Below are 21,104 nucleotides of genomic sequence, written 5' to 3'. Positions count from 1 at the left end.
TAGGAATCTTGTGAGCATTTCGTATAGAATCATATATTAACCACTCGAGTGAATGTTATACGAAGGGTAAGATATCGATTTTCATAACTGAAAGAGGTAAATGTAAGTACAAAAAACTAATACAATTTAATTTTTAATGCAAAGTTTAAATGAAAATTCCTTCATACATTGTTTCTCAAAATATAGTAATGTGCATATGCTACAAGAATATAAAAACAATTTGAAAACACCATGGACACTTTCAAGTACCTGCAACTTTTATATGCTTTATATTATCTCGTGGTGATAAAAATGAAACTTAATGCAATATCTGTGTTTAAGAATGTCCTCATATTATTGTTATTTACTGCTAAATATAAATAGTCAGTCTAATAATTAAGACATTTCTATAAAAATAATAAATACTGTTATAGGTCCATTACCACGTACAATTGATATTATTCGATGGTAATTTTCATTAAAACTTCTGATACTAACTTCAGTTCTAATTATACTAGCACAGCTCTACAAGCAAAGGTGATAGCGATCATAGATGTACAAATACTATTTTTATGAGATACTGACGTAGTCATCTTACGTATCTGAATCACACAAGTTATCTGTGAATCGTCACATCTTTACCTACAGAAAAAACATTTATTCTAATCTTTATCGTCTTCCTTTTCTGTGTTTTGGTGAATCTGTAGACAAATACAAATATTTGTACAAACTAGTCCTTATTTTTTAAATTGTTTGTACTTCAGATATTTTGAGTTATATCGATAATTTGTTTTACTTACTAAAGGATCCTCAGAAGAGTGAAATAATATAGCAACAATCAAGAAATTTAATAAGGCCACATGTTTTTATGAAATATTTTTAATATTAGGAAAACAAAATTTTGATGAAAATGTTTCCATCACAGCAACCACTTTTGTAACTGTCGACCTTAAACGATAATCTCCAAACTTTAACCAATACCTTGAATATTTTATACACTGTTTTTAGAATATATAGGCAAGCTAATAAACTGAGTTGTATTAAAACCTTCGTCACAACTTACAAACACTATTAGCAAAACAATGCATTATTACGGCCAGGAAAACACAAAATAAATGTTGAATTGAATTGCATGATTCAAACGGTATCGTTGAATTTTCTTCTTTAATATCTCTGCTTATTAATTAATCAAACTTCATATGAACGATTAATGTGTGTTATTACAGTTGCGTATTGCCGCAAATGCAGGCAGTGATGACAAAGGCAACATTTTTTAGAAAATATATATTAGCCTAATGGAGGAATTTCCATCAATTCAACTGTACAATGCCGTTCCGGTTAGACATATGACTGAAGGAATGTATTTTAATGTATTATAAAGGTTACTCATTTAATGAAATTGCTAGGCATGAAGAGCCTAGTTACATTGCATTATAAAAAAGGATCCACCCAATGTTCTCAGTGGAAACGGAAAATTCTCACTATAGAAAGTTTAGGAGAGTATCGGGCTGCAGAATCACATATAGAGGATAGCTATCATACGCAAATTGAATTATATGGCTACGAAAGAGAACGATCCAATCCAAAAGGACATAAGTTGGCATATATTTAAGTACCTTTACCAATTAATAAACATTAATTTGAAGTTCACGATGGATCACAAGAAAATCGTTCACAAGCTGCAAGTTACATTTCAAAATCAGTATTTGTTTTCAGGAAAAAAATGGATAAAAAATTGGAATTGTATAATTCGATCACAGCTCAAATGGACCTTCGTGCCTTTAATCTACTATAAACGATCTTGGAAGTCAACATCCAGAGGTGTACGGAAAGTTTATCAAGATACGTGAGCTAAGATTGACCGCGCCATCCTTAACAAAAGTTTATTGCAATGGAAGTTGCGCGGCCAATGAAAAGTTCGCCGAATAATAGAGAATGTACTTCCAAAGCCAACATGGGTTTTTGGAACATCTGTATTATAAAATAAGGTTAATCGTAGCACATTAAGGTTGCTTTAAACTTAGCTCTCATTATATTTCAAAATTAGATTTCTTTGTTTACCTTGTGAGACTGTATTTATTTTCTGTGTTTCTATAAAACTCTAAAAAACATATATTAAAGCAATTATTGTTTTATTTAATACAATAAGCATAGCATACATTGATGACAATAGATAAGTCGTCAGTTTTAATATTTGTAACATAAAAAACAAGCGAAACTATGCATCGTTCTTCCTTCTATACTTATGATATTTTACTACCAAATTAATTGCATTCAAGATATTGTAAAACAGTATTATTTAAATGTTAATTGTTTGTATAATTCATTTGTTTCTTGTTTAATTAAGATAATACATGTTAACATATTCTACCAATAACCGCTGTGAATAATATATAATGCTACATAATACCCGCATGAATTTATTTCTTTTTTTATTGTTAATCTAAGTCAAAATTCAAACGTAGCATTTAAATATCGTGTGGTAGTTGCTATAACGTAATATATATTTGTTTATATCTTCTAAACATTGAGTTCCATCCCTTGTCATCAGCCTAGTGAAGATGATGATGATTAATATAGTTCAAAACTACAGCCGTCAACTGTCATTTCTGTTACCTACTGTGTACTTGATGCTACTTATATTAAATTCTGCATAAACCGCGCGAATATCTAAAAGATGTAACTATATGAAAAATAAGACAACCAAAAACTTTCGTAATCTAGGAGTGAAAAAGATTAGTTTATCAAGAATGATATATATATCAAATAAACTTCCTTACCTAAAGACATTTAAAGCTCCACTGGGTGCTGGTTTTATCTTCAACTTGCTGCAAGGATAAGAGCTGATGTTCCCACAATTGCAGTTCTTAGCTAGCCATGAAGATCGTTACCAATAGCGTGTAATATGTTATAGTCTGCAAAACCACAAAATGAAGTCAACGTGAGTACTAAATCCTAGCTCAAATACTCTTTTTTAATGTCAGAGTTGAAGGTCAGCGTAAACAGAAAACTACAATATCATAGAGACACAATTCAACCTACTCCTATAATCTAGTGTTTTGATATCCTCGTCTATAATTTATCTAATATCATAAAAAGTATTTCCCATTGTCCGTCATAAAATTGGCACATAACATGCTTGTATATATGTATATACATACCATAAAAGTCTTAAACGATAATCGCCTTCAAATAAAAATCTATTGCTTTCCAAATTAAGCAAAGTTATCTAAGTTGTCTTGAAACAATAGTGAAAACAATGTTTTTTGTCCTGTGTTACTTGTCATAGATGTATGTCTAGGTTCAACGCTAATATTACGTATTACCAAAAAAACATAAGTCATTAGCAGGAGTTACTGCCTTCTAATTGTTTACTTCGTTCACATCATTAAAGTAATTCTTACGAATTCATATTTATTAGTGGTGTTATTTAGATTAGTTCCTATTATTTTCCCACAAATTACAAACACACCAGCCATTAACGTTTTACTGAGTGAATTAAATATTTTAAGATAATCGATAAAAGAGAAGATTTTTCAGCTACTAAACAAAACACACTAGCATGATTATATGTTATATTGGTGGTTGAAAATCTTACTGTAAATATTATCTATTATATGTGTGTTTGCGCTAGCATCCATCACCCAGGGTTAGCTGGCTCGATTACCGCAATATTTGGTATAGTAAATGGAAACTGTCAGATGGTGTACAAGGGCTATTTTATTCTAGGATTTTTACCCAAGAAGGGAGATAAAAAACACCTTGAAATAGAGCATATTTCTAATTTCGACTTTGAATTAAAAGAAACAAGTACTTAATCAGTTAAATGAGTCAATTAATAATTTCTACAAAGCAGAGTATGCAATTAGCATCTTATGAGGTCACTAGGGATTTAATAACAAAAGAAAAAGAAAGGAGAACATTATCTAATATTTTTCTCTATACAATTCTTGCTAATATATATATATATAATGTTATTGCTCTTACACAGCATGGTGATAGGGTGAGACTTTTTCCCGGATTCGAATCTATGTTAAAGCATTTGATTTTATGAATATGTAATATTAAAAGCTTATTTGAATTATATTTATTTATTATTAATTATATTTCACTAAACATATAATGGCAAACATTTCTGAGAATTAATGAAAATTACTTTTGTTGTGATTCTAAAATTCGATATCTGATAAGTTATGTGAATGTTTAACTTGTGTCTTTGGGAACATTTTGAAATTACTGGTTTGATGTTTCACGGAAATTTTCAATTCCTTTCTTGTTTCTGTAGAGTTGCATGATAATTAAACAAATTGTGTCAGGAGGATTTTGTCATAACTGTTCATATATTGGTAACCAATAATCACAGAAGTAAATGACAACTCGTTTCACTTTATACGGGTCTGAAGAAGATCTATTTCAATTTCACGCAGTTACCGTATTGATCTTTTGATAGTGTTTTTAGATCCTCAGAATTGACGACAGCCCCATATGGGACATGCGGTCTTCATAGCTGTGTCGAAGTTTCATTTCTCTACCGATGATAAACGGTAATACGTTTAAAAAGCAAGAAAGTCGACATTATTTCCAGTGCAACATTCTCAATATGACTACTGTGGTAGAGGTTTAGTTAAGTTAACTGGAGGAGTCAGAGTAAATGTGCATATACAAGACGATAAAAACCCTATAACCCGAACGCTTATGAAAGCGCTCGGGTTATAGGGTTTTAATCATTTTGTATCAAGACTTATTGGACCTACGTGTTTTTCTGACATCATGAATTTTCATATACAGATATTATCATATTTCTGAAGGGTAGTTACATTATTGACTGATGCATGACGTGATTTTTAATCCAGTTGATAATATTTTCCAAGATGCTATTTCTCCAGACTTGTTCTAATATATTATAATATAATGAACAATACTGATAACAATACTATGAATTACTTTGAACAAGATGCTTTAACTTCATAAATTGACAGTTAAGAAGTTCTGATTAAGATCTTCTAGAATACATATGGGATCTTCCTAATCAACGTGTGCACTAAGGTCTTTACCTATCACACAACGTTAGAGAGCTCATCCACAAACTAGTGATAAGTATGTCTATGTCCTTATGAATACAAAAACTGTAAAAATGCCAGCGTAGATTATAGTAGTTTTTTGAGTATCCTTATATTTTACCAAATAAGCTTATTTCAAATACGTTGATTCAATCAGACTGTGGATTTGACCATTTAAATTTCTGGGTACTAATGTTCCATTGGTTGTAACTAGCTATATATTTTCAACGAAACTGGTTCATGAACTACATGCAGTGAACATATGGTAATTCTATTACGTTATAATGCCAACTGAATTGTTTGTATAGTTGAATAATAAATAGAATAACATATAGCTCCTTCAAATTAGTGGATCACTTTCTTGTTACGCTTCTTTACATAAGGAATGGTGTAAATTTAGATAAAGTTTTATGTTGTGAAAGATGATTTACACTATATCGAAATTTTATTTCCTACAGCATAGAAATTATATATATTCAAAAACTAATAAAGTAAGAAAAAGTAAAGAAAATCTTGTGCAGCAGAAACACTTTTGGATAATTTCAAATATTGTGTTACATTGACAAAGGTTTTATGTTAACATTTATTTATAATTAACACATTTGCCATGAATTGCTCACTTAGTATCATAGTTAGGTTAGCATTGTTCAAAACATCAGTTTTCATTAAGCCTTCAGACACTTTTTATGATACAAATAGTCACACTTTCTAAACACAAGAAACAGTTGATTATTAAATCCTTACAATACTAAATTACCTTATGGCAAAAACTTTGCATGGTATATTGTATTCAACATGTGTTTATATCATCTGGACCAATCATAAAAACAATTATGCATGCGCTTTTGATGCCACGTTATCTACACACGAGCATGGCCTGAACGTTTTTAGCTAAATTCGGTTTTGTTGATACAGATGTGAATACTTCCAAATACTTCTGTGCAGTAATATCAATGTTTTCACACCACACATTGCCATTATAGTAGCAAATCTTTACTTAGAATATAATATTATCAGATATCATAAGTAATGCGTTCTTATTTTGATTGCATTTATGTCTTGTTTTACTACTTCTAGATCTGGTTACTGAATGATTAATCTGTTTTCTGATATTCACATTCGTTGCTAATCATATATCGTAATATATCGCCTTATATCTTATACTATTATATCTTATACTATTTCAGAAATGGTCGTTCTGTTATGTTAATTATGAATAATTAGCCACACATAAGGAGCATTGGATAGGGAACAATGCTGAATAATTGAAAATAAATGACTATTTCGAATAATTAAACAAACGGCACTTTGCTGAGAGGATATTTAACGATGTTACTGAAAAATTAATATTAAGGTACCTTAGAAAACCCTGGTTGAATTATGGCTTTCTGGTTTTTTCAAGGGAAGTATAAATGAATATAGATATAGGTATAATTTTACTTTAAGAACAAATTTCATAAACCAGATAGGGATCGAGCTGCGATACGCTACTTTTACGAATACCATCTGGAAAAATTAAATGCAAGTAGGTAATGCATGTACGAACACTCTGTTTGGAACGAAATGATACATATCTAAGTAAGTTTACTATAATAATATTTAGATGAGGTATTTAGATGAGATATTTAATATAATTAAGTTAGATTTAGAGACTTATTACAGCTGAAGTTTAATTATATTGTTAACGTATATATGTTTTTTACACTTTATGAAAAGAAAGTCTACCTTCCTAAAGCGTTCAGGTTATAAGCTACTTTAACTATGATTCATATACTTTGTTAATCATAATAGTTGTTCAAGTACCATGGTACGTAGTTGAGAATGAAGTTTGACACTTCAATATCTTCGTCATTAAGAAATCTCAGCAAATCGATTTATTCTTCATAAACAACTGAAGAAACGAACTAGTTAAATTAAGATGATTGATTGTTTGTTGTTAAACACTGAGCTACACACTGGACTTATACTGCTCTGCCTACCACAGGTATCGAAACCCGATTTTTAGAGTTATAAACCCTTAGAATTACCACTGAGCCAATGGAGGGCAAATATGTTTCTTAGTTTTTTATATGACTTTTTTATAATTTATTGAGTTACATATTTATTTGCATGTTTTTATATCATAATTCAACACTGATACCACGAGATGACTTATCAAAATATAGAGTTAAAAACTGTTGGCAAGACATAGCAAAAATGTAAGAATTTACCAAACAAAAATAACTTTATGTAAGTGTTATTTAGAAGAAAATAAAATGTTAGTGAAATTAATTTCTACTGATATACGACTCATTATTTTTCATTTTTCGCCAAATCGATATCATACAACAAAAATAAAATAAAAGTTAATATCCCGATTCTAAGATAAAGAGTGCAATTAACCCCATAAAACACTTATTTAGTGGTGATGTGTTTCTTTAAGAAATAATTTGATTGTTTTTTTAATGAACTCACACATCAAATTCGCAACAAGTTTGGGTTTTGTATTTATAAAACAACAAATATTTTAAATGTAACATTAGCAAGTATTTTGGACTAATGTATGCTAAATATATTAATGTATAAATATATATATATCAAATAATTCATTCTCATATCATAAAACTATAATCTTCATCTCAATATAATGATAACTGATGATAACCTCTACAATAGCTTAACGATAATGAGTTGAAGTGATAGTCACGTTAATTTATTATCCATTAAATTTCTTCAACCTTCCTGAAGAGTTAACTCTAAACAACAACAACAAAATCATCAAGCATGATAAATGCTGCAGAAAGTATTATTTTAGTTTTAATCAACCACTCGACACGTCCTAGACTGTGAGTAAGCAAACTAGTAGATGTTTTTAGCGGAAGTCTCTTGTCCTACTGTGAATCATTCATCATCTCTCGCACATCAGTGCGGGAAGAATAACAGTAAGATCCCAATGCAGAGTTAATACGTCTTCCCCATCTTTTTACAATAGAGCTATTCTTCATTTTTTCTTGATCTCTTTACTTTTTATACCATTTTCTTCCACTTATGTTTAAATGATCCGTAAACTCAAAACTTTCCAAGCCACCAGAGACTACTTATCCTTCTACTAAAGTATTTTATAAGGGAGATCGAGGACGCTGTCAGGTCTCGATAAGAAGAAAATAAAAAAAAATGTTGTTAGAGAGATGGCCTGTGAATCTGTATTACATTCATTCTCAATTATTTATTTCAGCTCTTTGTTATCAACAACTTGTATACATCTATGAACGATGAAGATGGATGAAGTGTGAAGGAACGTAAGTTCATTACTAAATCATCAAAAGGTGTATGTAATAGAAGCGCTACACATGTATAACTATTTTTAATAATGCATGAACTTCTGCTCTTTTTAATCTTTAATCTCGTCTCTACTGCCTTATATTGTTAAGCTAAATGTTTCATGTACTCTTCTTAATCACATATGCAACGGCTCATTCACAGCTCAACCATTTCTTAATTAAGCTGTAATATTCTTTACGTAATTCTATAGTACTTTTTTCTAAATCATACGCGTAACATTCAAACAACTTTATGTACTTTCCAGAACTTTTTTGAGCTCTTACCTTTAATACATCTCTATAAATGAAATATTCTGAATATGCTTAGACATTGATCATATGGTCTTATTAAAACTTATAGATCTGTATTTTGTGACATGTGCCTTTAAGTTTTCTCTAGATATATGTACCTCTTGTTTAACTGATACTTACAAATGTTTACCAATCACCTAACATCTTAAGTGTTTAAAATTATCCAGTAATTTCGTTAACTATTTAATGTTTCCATCTATAAATTCCGTTTCCTAAATAAATGCGAATAATGCCACAGTAATTCGTTTTTTAATAATATTACAACGTGGGCAGTCTGAAGATCAATCTTTGTCTACGTGCTTATCTTAATTAGATATGTATAACATCTTAATTTAGAACTAATAATAATAATGATATAACGTGTTCTGGAAACAATTAACAATTCAATAATTGTTACTGTAGCAGTATATTTGAGTCTCATCAAGGCGTTCTATTGATTTTTTTCTATCCGACCACATTTTATGAAGTTCTAATCCAAATGCAACATAGTTTCAGAATTGCCTTAATATTTTGTTCATATTCTGGGGCTGACTTTATGGAGAGTGTACTTGCATGGTGAATGCCAATTAAATCACAAAATTATATATAAAATACACAAAATTAGCCTATATGAGACATTATTCTTGTGTTTTAACTTTTCATAAAAAAGATAAGCTAACAATACATAATATAATTATTTGAAATAAAATATACAATTTAGTATAACCAGCTAATTAGAAATATGTAATGTTGTAAGTAAACGCACCAGAGAACCTGTAATGATTAGACTGTATTAAGTTACATATTATAACTGTTTGCGATATTTTTGGCTGTAATCCCAATGATATCTAACGAAGACTCGAGGACTGAGGCTAGTCCTGAACCACATTAATACCAGAGCAGTATTCTACATGGTAAACAAGTATATGGAAGCTCAAACTTAAATATAAATACAGATTGTTAAGACTGCAAGTTTAAGTTACTTAGTATACATATTATTTTTTTTTGTTTATGTTTCAAATATATTTAAATGTAAAAAAAATATAATTGTATACTTTAAACCATTCGCCTGCTAATATATTTTTTTGCTAATATAATCATGATCTAAAACAAAACTTTATATAGATAAATATATGTCCAGGTTTATTATTTCAGTCGTGTGTTATACATCAATGTTAAAATATGAAGTAATTGAGGTGCCTTTAGGCGGTAAGACAAAAGTTGGCAACCGCCATATTCTTTGAATCAGAAGTGCGTAAATATAATTTACCCGTTTTTGCCCTTGACAACGTCAGTGGTTTATATGTTAAAAGGACAGACACACACACACACACATATATACACCGAATTTTTAGAAATGTGTTTTGATACAATTTATGCCAATCAATAGATTGTCTTATGGAAAATTTAAAATCAGAACCGTGCATAAGATCGTATGAGTCAGTGTATGAATATAAGTAATACAAACTAGCATGGATAAATTTAACATTTGGTGCTATAGGTTATGTTTCCTATACACATTATGTTAACGTATATATTTTATTTGTAATAAATTAATTAATTAGGTTTAAGTCACATAGCTTTGAACTAAAAAACATATTCAACATTTCTTTTCTATCCTATACGTACACAATGCAATGTATTTTATAAGCCTTATCACAAACAGTGCAATAATATTTAGCACATTTTCCTCGTGATATTATCTCTTTATATGCTAATATTTTTTGGATTTTATATAATTATCCGTTAAAATGACTGGTAAAAAACAAGATGCGAACCTCTGTACTTTTGATGTCAAAACATATTTTCTCTAATGCATTTCTCTTGCGAGTGGTAACTGGAAGAGGATTTCTCCATGGAGACAAACTGGTAACCTCAAGTAAAATACAATTAATGTTACGAAATTGATTAAAGACAAACCATTAGGAGATAAATTTAATTTGTTTTATTTTTACTCATTGTATTAGAAAGTTTTAGCAAAATCTCTCAATACTCAATAATCGGTGAAGAAAGAGATAGAGAGATATATCGTAAGTGCGTTAAATATGTTGATTAAAGAAAATATTCATTATCTATTGTCATTTCGAGTTAAAGCTAACAAATGATCTAATAAAGTGCTAAACAAATAATGGTTTTCTAAGTAAAATAGAAAAGTCCTCGATGATTAGTTATGATTTATCCGTATTGTTTGTAACTCACGCATTCATTTTTTATTTCATGAAGCACAATGTTGGTATAATACGTTACTATACTCAATACGGTGAACCTGTGATACTTTCAGAATTTCATTGGTAGTGATGAAAGGAAGTTGGTATAAGAAACGAAAGAACAGTTTTGAGGAACTATTCTGTTAAGATATTACTAACAGAGAAGCTAATCAGTTAATAATTTAATACATTCTAATTAGAATAGCTTTTCGTTTTATTCCATATTTAGTTATGTGCTTTTTGTGAAATTTTAAGTAGGATTGGTTTATTAACTTATGCATTACTTTATAGTTATGATCTATATAAATTATTTAATTTTGATAATAAGTTCCTATTGATGGTTCCTTTTACTAGGGATGTCTACTTATTTATTGATTAAGGAGTTGTAAACCTACAAATTCTTGAGAAATGGTATTACGCTACAATTTCTCATCTTCCTCTGATCTTTTCTTTTATCTCCTTGGTTGTTTTCAAATTATTTTTGTCATGGCTTTAACGAAGTAAAAATAAAAGACTTTGAAATTAGAACTTTTAAACAGAGCAGCTGCTTTTGCAAAGGTGGATTAAACGGTGAGGATTCACGTATAAACATGCAGAACCTTGAACTACTAGCCAGAGGAAATACACTCAGCTATCAGTACCCATAGCTACAAACTGTTTGTTCGGATCATTAAACTGGATAATAGGATTGACTGTCACTTTTGTGGCGCACCCCACAGTTGACGGTGCAGAGAATTTTCAGGGGCATAATGTCTCGAACATTGGATCCTTGATAAGTAACCCAACACGGTAACTACTAGGCCATAAAGAACAATTGCAGCAAAACCATGAGTGTATGTATGCTTTTTATACATATGTTAAAGACTCATGAGTTCCATTTTGCATTGTGTGAAACGTCGGATCTCGAGAAACGTTTAATGATTAATACTGCAAGTTTTGAACAGACGCCACTACAAAACTTTAATTTTTTAGTGTTACACCTTGTGTATTAATGTAGAATGGATTTGCAATCTGTAATAAGTTATTCAAGATAATAAGAAAACTTTAAACTGCATATCGAAAATTATAGAAGGATATAAGTCTTACCTAATTTCACAGGACATGTGAGTTATATTGCAATAAAATTATAGAAGGATATAAGTCTTACCTAATTTCACAGGACATGTGAGTTATATTGCAATAAAATACTTATTTTAACGAGAATAGACGATTTGATTGTTTTTCTTCAACTATATTAGTTTTTTCTGATATGAAAACTCTTGTGAGAAGGCTTTGGAGAAGGCCTTTTTTAAATGCTTGTTTACATCACCACCTGCATAAAAGTTAGATTGGCAAAAACCTCAGAGAAATTTGAATATGTACTGCATACATTTTATTTCATTTACAAATATTTGAAGAAATACAGATCTAAAAGCTAAAATTATAGTTGTGCTAAATGATGTTAACATTTGTCTTTCTATTTACTTTCTCCTAAGATTTTTATATATAATAAGGTATTAATTTCACTTTATTTGGAGGTCATAAAAGTTACACTTATTGTTTTTCCAAACTGAAGGACACTCTTTTTCATTAACCTAATATTTGTGATAAAAACCACGCTTACTGAATACATGTTATTCAATTTCTCCTAATTAGTCCATTACACATTTCAAGTCAGAAGTGTGTAAAATAGCATTACAGGTCGATATTTTGTTTCTCAAAACTCAATGTCCTTTGTTTACAAGCAAAAAGCTTGATCTGAACTGGACCGTGAAAGTAACCAAACGTTTATCTAAGACACTGTTTTATGTGCAGTGCAATATAATTGATGTTATGTTTTGGTGCTAAATGCTGATTAAAATGCAGTTGATCAAAACCAGCTTAGACTAGAGAGGCATTTTCAAATTTATCTTAATTTATCTATTACCAAATTCAAGTAAAAGAATATTTTAAAAATATAACAAACCAGGAATATTTTACAAGTATAACAAACCAGGAATATTTTGCAAGAAGTATAACAAACCAGAAATATTTTATATATTTTGGTTAAGAGTCTATTAATTGAAGTTAATTAATAATCAGATTATTCCAGCTAATAATTAACTCAAGCTGCATATTATGTATGTGAGATTTATGATAAATATTGAGCATATAGGTAAGAAACGTTTTCCGTATTGAACGGTAAGTTTTACAGGACATGCTACACAGAACCTTACGAAGAATATGTCAACAAATATATAAGAGTGAGTACAAAATGTCTTCACAAATGAAAACATTCTACTTACAGAAATAACAAACTCAAACTCATTATGTTATTTCCACTCGGAAATTAAAGCATAAGTCATACATCTTATTAAGCGTTCCTACTCTGCTTAACAGCATAAGAATATTTACAAATTATGTATCAAATATATTTTCTAGAAAGTTGAAATGACTTTCAAATTATGCAAATTTATTACCTAAATCAGAGTAAGAAAATAACAATAATTTACAAAAAAATATAAAAGTAAATAACCACTCACAACACCAAAAATTGCAGCAATACTGATACATCCGAAAAAAATTCCACACTAACTTAATCAAAGGTTTAGAACAATGGTTCCCAAACGTTTTCACTGACGACACCCTAACCCAATTACCATGAGTTGCGCAACACCACTTCTGCCACATGGAATTTGTCTTGTTTTTATAGAGTTTTTTATGTTCTTAATTACTCTTGGTTTGGTGAAACTCTCGTGACATCCCTAGCAACTTGCCACGACACCCAACTTGGAAGCCAGTGGTTAGAAGAAAATGTCAAGTTTAACAAATAACTGAAACACTGTAGTGCAGAACACTGATACTGAAAACCAAGGTAATTCATAGAACGAAATATGTTTGTTTGTTTTAGAGTAAAGCCACACTGGACTATCTACAATGTTCACCTTTGGGAATCACACCCGGATTTTAGCAATGTAAGTCCACAAACTAAGCACTGTCCCACCCGAGGACACAAAAATGTGAGTAGCAGACACTAAAATTATATTCACTGTATGACATAAAAAGAAAGAAAGAAAAATAATAATGATGTTCATTTGATATTTATTTAACTGAACTTATATTAATAAAAGTTAAAATGAAATATAAGGATTACTATTGCAAAACCTGTGAGTTCGTAATACAAAACAAAGATTAACTTTTATAACTCAAAATAATTTGGAGAAAAAGCAAACTTGTGATAAGCTAATATAAACTGACATACAGGAATCAATATTAAAAATAAAACAAAACGTTTATACATTGTGAACAACCTTACATGAAGTTCCAATGCTAGTATTTATATATGGGAAAAGAGGCTCCTCAGAATTCCCGGTGACTTTTTCCTGTATTAATGTCCTGTGGGTGACATATTTTGCTCTTATAATTTCTTTGTTATCTTTTCTAGCTCTTCCTTGAACAAAAACACCTTTATGGGCCACTCTTCACTTGTTCCGCAATCCGTGGTCTCAGCAGTGATTCTGCTTTGCTTATAAGAAAACCTATTGATTTTTGTTTTTTTTTGCAACCTGGACATCACGGTGGGCAGTCTATAACACCATCGGCATGACTTTCAAAGTTACTGCGATTTTTGGTCAATGGTAACAACAGTTGCTCGTTGTGCTATTCTATCAAGAATGGTTGGTTGAATTCTGGCTTTCATCATTTTGTTGCAGGCTTTCTTGCGTGTTTAATATTTGTTTTACAGTAAACTAAATCACTCAAGTTGAGTTTAGTAATGGTATTGTACATTTCAAGGTAGTATACATGTTGTTCCCGGTCACTAATTCTTCGCACACCCATTGATAGGACCAATATGTCTTCAACTTTATGGTGCGTGTGTGTGTGTATATGTGTCTGGTCTAGTGCTGATAGAGAAAGTGCTTGGCACTGTCTACACTATAGCTGTTATAAGTGAAAGTCCGCGTGTCGGCAACGTTACTGAAGGAGTTTCATCTCAGAGTGAGCCAATAACTAAATTTTGACAGATGATTGGTGGAACTCTACAAACTTTGGAAGCCTCTCCTAGGGTCACAGTAAAAAGTTGAGATATTGTCAAAGTTCGCATGACTTTAAAGTCTAGAATGTCATTCATCATAGAAACCCTATTGTTAGCTTATAACTAACAATAACACGATCGCAAAAGTGACCAATAACCTTGTCTTTTATCCAGCCAATACCAGAAGAGATAACTTGAGAATGAAAAAAAACGTTACTAATTTTAAACAATAGTTCATCTCTACAAACCAAACTGTTAAGTCTAGACTAATTGAAGGTGAATAAGTTCACCAAGTTTTATGCAACACAACAGGCCTTACTTATTACTTACACGACGTAAGCATTGCTTCAAGGGGTAATGACATAGCAGTGCATTCGTCCTATACGTTATTTAGTAAATCTGCTCACAAAATGTCTTTATGCGGGTTTCTCGCAGAGACTGTCATCTTCACAAGTTACTAACTGCTTAGTTTCTCAAGTAAACAACTACTATAACATGATTTCTTTAAAAAAATGGGTTGAAAATCTTTCTAGTTTCATGTTTTATAGCATTTCTAACTTTCATGAGTATGTATCAATATTACTTTCAGACCTACTTCTCTTGTCCAATGGTAATAATTCTTATGTTCTCTACGGCTGCTAGTCCTACATCTAATTTAGACACATTTCCCACTACTAGTTTCAACGGATACTGCCCCCAGTGGCACAGCGGCATGTCTGTGGACTTACAACACTAGAAACCGGGTTTCGATACCCGTGGTGTAGCTTTGGGCATAATTAAAGACAAACAAGCAATCAACCTATACTTTTGAGTTGCTGTTAAATAAAACACTATGCTTTATGCAACAGTAACTTTGTAGCGTCAAACCATGTCCACCTTTAATTCTAACTCTATTATATCTATATTGATACACCCCCCACCCACACATATATATATATTTATTTATAAATGTATTAATATTTTCCCACTAGAAATCTGCTGCTCACCACCAGTATATTTGTGCTTTGAGATTGAGGCCTCTAGCTAAGCTCTCTCCCTGATTGACTGTTTCTGTTTTCACATGCACGTGTTAACCTTATATCCTAAATCTGCTCATCATTATCATAAGAATACAGGGCTTACTTAATCCTTTGCTTAGATGGGTAGAATTAGACAGGTGCAGTCATATATCTTTGTCATTGTGAAGTAGGGTTTGATGTATGTCATTTTGTGTATAAGTATATGTTTTACCAAAGACAATAGAGTGGATGTTCTCTATTTTTTCCCAGAATTCCCCTTGGAGCCCATATAAGGTGCAGTACCGTGCTAAGTATAATTTTATTGTTCTTTTCCTTGCATTAGAATGTTGGTATAAAGTTGAAGCCGATGTAAACATCTTTACTATAAAGCAGCTTGTATTTGTATGTCTGTAACGAAAAATTTAACAACTTCCAACCTCGAATCGCCAGGACCTTTTCAAGGTTTCTTGGTATGCCCCCGATGGATTCTCAAACTCCATACTTTATTCATGTTCCCATTTTTACGAGTTTTGTAGCCATTTGAATTTTCTCCCTAGCTACTGCCTTAATGCTGACAAATGACACACATGCACGCTATCGAAGTGAAGGCAACAAATTAAATGTCACACCTTGGGTGGGTACCTTTGCTAGTAAATATAAAATTCCTCTACTAAAGTTAAAGCTTGGAGTTTAGACGATTTACTGTTCGAAACAGCACCATGATACCGGAATTCAGAAAGTGTATGTATATATAATATATTATGTAAAAATAAAGTATTGCTGTGTTGATTCAAAGAAAACATAACATGGATCAGCTTAATCTATTAAATCTGAAATAAAAATAAAATTGCACATATATATATATATATACACTGCAGAAGAGTTTAAGTTGTCGTAGAACTTTACCACATATGGAATCATCATAGTTGATTTTCTAGGAAGATAACGTAATATTCTTAGATTCTACTCAAACCTCAAAGATCACACAAAAATAATTTAAAGTATGTTTTATAAATTAATTAAGAGTATCATAAACTGACTAGAAATAATCAGTAATATAAAGCTAAAATGATAAGAATGAACGAGATTGTTAACAATGTTTTCAACCTGTAAATCCAATAACTCCTCACAACTTCGGAAATGAATCTATGTCTTAAATCATTTCTTAAACTTATAGATTAAGTCAACAAAGTAAAATATTATTAATAAGAAGAACAGTCATTCAAAAATTATCCAAAAAGTACTTTAAGCATTAAGGTTTAATGAAATTTACTATATAAGAAAAAGGAAACATATTATTACACGTATAAAACAATGATAAAGTAGTTATATTTTAAGATCCACCCTGTTTAACAATGCATATGTTATGTTCTAAGAATGTGCATACGCAGTTTAACAAAAATGCTATATTTATAAAAAGTGATATAATATTTCAGTATTCTCGCTTATCTTATGTTATCGATGTATTTTATCCGTATAATATATTTATATTCATTGTCTTATCTAGATATTATGGTTTCTTTTAACATATGATCAAGTCTTATTGACCAATTATGTTATGTTTCAATAACATAAAATCTATCATTTAAACCATTTATACTAGCTAAAAATATATTACCCAATGTGTTTTCTACTTCTTTTAACTACTGTTTCATCTCTCTAAAAATTATGTTTTAACAGCATTACGTACACACTTTAATTAAGAAAAAACTGAATTCGTCTGATAAAAAGTCCATTTTATTACGTTACTTTGTTCTGCATGTACTGTGATAGGTTTCTTGAGTAATGCACATCCAGTGAGTAAATGTGTGAAATATTATTCAGAATATATCGTAGAGATTTTCATTTAGTTCAATACTTGTTGTGATTGAAGAGCTTGATGACTGTTTTTTACCAATTCCTGTATTTACATTTCTCTGATAGCTACTATTTGTTTCACATAATTGAAAACTTTCGAAAACGAATATTAAACGAACTTCTTTTGTACGCGAATAGTGCATTATGTAACCCTTTTATGAACAAGACCAGTTTGGCAGATTCCATTGTGTAGATTGTTTAAGTAGAAGTCTTAATAGTCTAAGCAAAGATTCTAATTACGAAATTCCTTTCATTCTCTCAAGCCCAGGTTCCAGCTGGAACTGTACATTACATAATGAACCTTCTTACCTAAAAAAAACATGAATACACACATGTGGCTCTCGTGCATTTCTCAACAGCACGGTAAAAACAGCCTAATATTTTTAGTTCCTTAAAACATTATTGCATCGCCTTGCGAGTGCGAGGGTTTCCCTGCACGCACACATACAAACATTACGCAAGCGTACGTAAGGAATGAGAATATTGAACAGTTTTTGTCTCATTTTGTTTTCCTTACAGTAAGACAAGGCTTAATTTAATTAAGTATACTAAAGTAATAACAATACGCCATTAGTTAAGCAATAGCAGCAAAGGGAGTATATTTATTCATAATATTATTTTTTATAATTCACATATTTTGTTGAGAAACTCTGTAAACCACGAATTATATTTACTTTCTTTTCAAAGTTAGAGAGACAGTTGGGTTTGTAAACTTGCCCATTTTTCTTATTTTTCGTACAAATTTAAAACATCAGTAACGTAACACCAGAGTAAGTCATGCAAAGCATTATATTCAATTATTTAGCTATTTTTATAGTTTTTTTTGAAAAATCTAATGTACTTTTGAACTGAGTAATCGCGAATTCTCATTTAGTCCACAAAGAGGAATTTTTCAAAAAGAAATAAAAATAATAGTAATTTAACAGGGCGTAAAGAAAGTGTTATTTTAATACTACATCCATGTTTTAGTGTCAGAACGAGTGGGCACCACAACAGTCACAGTTTTGTCAGTTATAATATTTGCTTATTGATTTTAAGTGTTGATAATATGGCAATATTTATGACTGCAGTGAAATAATCCAGCCATCTCATTCACAGTTTGGTCTAGACTTTGTATTTTTTACTAACGATCTGCCTCATAATGCTATTTTTGCAAAATATCAAAGAAAACTTTCGTAAGGTGCTCTATTAATACTTTAAATGATGTGTTAAACTAATAATAACGTTATATAAAAACCCAGAATTAGGATAGGTGTGCGAAGATTGTAAGATTCGTATTTTAGCTATTTTGAATTAGGATAGGTGTGCGAAGATTGTAAATTTCGTATTTTAGCTATTTTGAATTAGGATAGGTGTGCGAAGATTGTAAATTTCGTATTTTAGCTATTTTGATCAATATTGTTAATTGATTCAGTCTTTTAACCTGGCCGTTAAAGAAAGCGTATTACCAAATGCCACAAAATATTTTGTTAAACAGCCATATCCAAATGTTCATTATTATTAAAATCATATTCTCTGAGTTGGCCAGATCCTATAGTCATTACACAAAGTAATAAATGTATACCGTAATCAAATTCTAGGTATTTGCTATTTTACAAGGTAATCAATATTTGTATAATTACATAAATAACTCAATATATGCCGTCATTACAAAGAACAGGATAATCGATAGTCATGTTTTCTGAGGCAGTCTACGATATGTTATTATTGAAAAATATTCAACATGAATTGTCATTTTATATTTAAAAAAAAAAGCCTACAGAAACTACAACTTTATGAAGTAGTCAGTATCGTTTATTTGTTTGTCTACAAGATAGATATCCACGCTAGCGGGCCCTAATTTTAAAATGATAAAGTAGAACTTAGGTAGCTATACAACAACACCCACCGCCAACTCTTGGGCTATTATTGTCAGACTGAAGAGTGGGGCTTAACAATTATCTTTCGAGATTTTTTCCTTTTTTGGGGTAAATGAACATGAACCTCCGATTAATGTTCTGGCAAGCTACCCATTGGATCGTGCACGTCCCGAATAGTCATTATATACGTATGGTGTTATTGGATGAAATACCCAATATACATTAAGTTTTTTGTAGTTGTAGATCCATTTGAAGTATTTGTGACATGGTTTTATATGTCTAGTATAATGGCCAAAATAATGAAATATGTCAGGGAATAGAATCTTGTTGTACATAAAGTTTACTATCTTAAACTGTTTGAAACTCAATAAAATAATCAATGTTTATTATCACCGTAAAACGTTGTGGATGTAGTTTTTATATAAAACAGCCAATATACTAGTATGGTCATATAATACGCAGTCAATAGAGATGAATTTGGTATTTTGAACTTGAACGGAACCTTATACAACGCATCAGCTAAGGACCAGTTCTGAAACCTTAAGGTTCAGACGTAGCCACTTCTAACTTAGATTTTATGAGTAAGAGAGGGGACAATTCAACAGTTCTCACCGACTACAGCTTTCTTAACCTAATAGCGATATTAACTGTCACAGTTAAAAATCTGGGGCGTGTTCAAGGGCAAACCAATGGAATCTCGGATCTAATCACTAAACCATGGATATCCAGAAGATATTACGTTGTAACGAAAGTTGTGTTGTAAATTAACACAAACATTGAGCTGTTTCAGGACAATATAAGTTGTATTCCCGAAACACAAACTATCACTAGAGCATAATTTATTGTTATGTTGCGTTATGTGCTTACTAGCAACACTACGAGCGGTTTTTAGTTCAAATTATGTTTATTTAAATATATTGATGAATTTTGACGTCACATATTTATGATGTGTATATAGATTGTATAAAATTCAACACAAAGATTGTGCATCAGCCAACACATTCGTGTCCTGTTTTGTTAGCCGGTAATGAATGTGTTGTTTTAACTCGAACTTGTGTTGTAGCGATATTAGCACCGCACTTGTCGTGTTGTTTTTAACACAAGTTTTTATAGCGAATTGGTCTTGTTTTGTTTTTTTCTAGGAAAATAATTTTCACATTTCGATATGATTTTGAAGAAATATTTGTTTTAAACTTTCATTTGCTTATCGACACATTTAAAAATATGTAAAACTGTTGTATCTCTAATACATAACATTAATGAGAATATTGATACTATCTACAAAGACAGTGCTATGTCTTTTTAAGATTTTAAGAACACACACTTCAAGTGACTCAAAACTCGAGCGCTTTCGAATAGTTGACTATTCTTCTTTCTTCGCTCTCCTGAAGAAGAATAGTCAACTATTCGAAAGCGCTGGAGTTTTGGATCTTATTTTAAGTTTATTACACCTCCAGTGGCTGATTTTCTTTACATCTTCACTGACTTCTATATAAATAAAATAAGAGTTTTGTCTGTACATTGCTTAGAATAGTGTACGTTTTGCATATCTTCACGTTT

General features: G+C 30.8%; 1 protein-coding gene across 2 annotated transcripts in view; it reads right to left on the bottom strand.

The window, feature by feature from the left end:
* The window catches only part of LOC106457042 (somatostatin receptor type 5-like), a 165,380-nt gene that overhangs the window by 135,454 nt on the left and 8,822 nt on the right, over positions 1-21,104 (bottom strand). For both annotated transcript variants that reach the window (XM_022382853.1, XM_022382852.1), the window contains exon 2: positions 2,760-2,894. The gene's annotated coding sequence lies outside the window, so the exon portion shown is untranslated. The remainder of the gene's footprint in view (positions 1-2,759; positions 2,895-21,104) is intronic.

The sequence above is a fragment of the Limulus polyphemus genome, unplaced genomic scaffold, assembly GCF_000517525.1.
Source record: "Limulus polyphemus unplaced genomic scaffold, Limulus_polyphemus-2.1.2 Scaffold285, whole genome shotgun sequence".
Lineage (NCBI taxonomy): Eukaryota > Metazoa > Arthropoda > Merostomata > Xiphosura > Limulidae > Limulus > Limulus polyphemus.
This window is presented reverse-complemented; position numbering and strand designations above follow the sequence as displayed.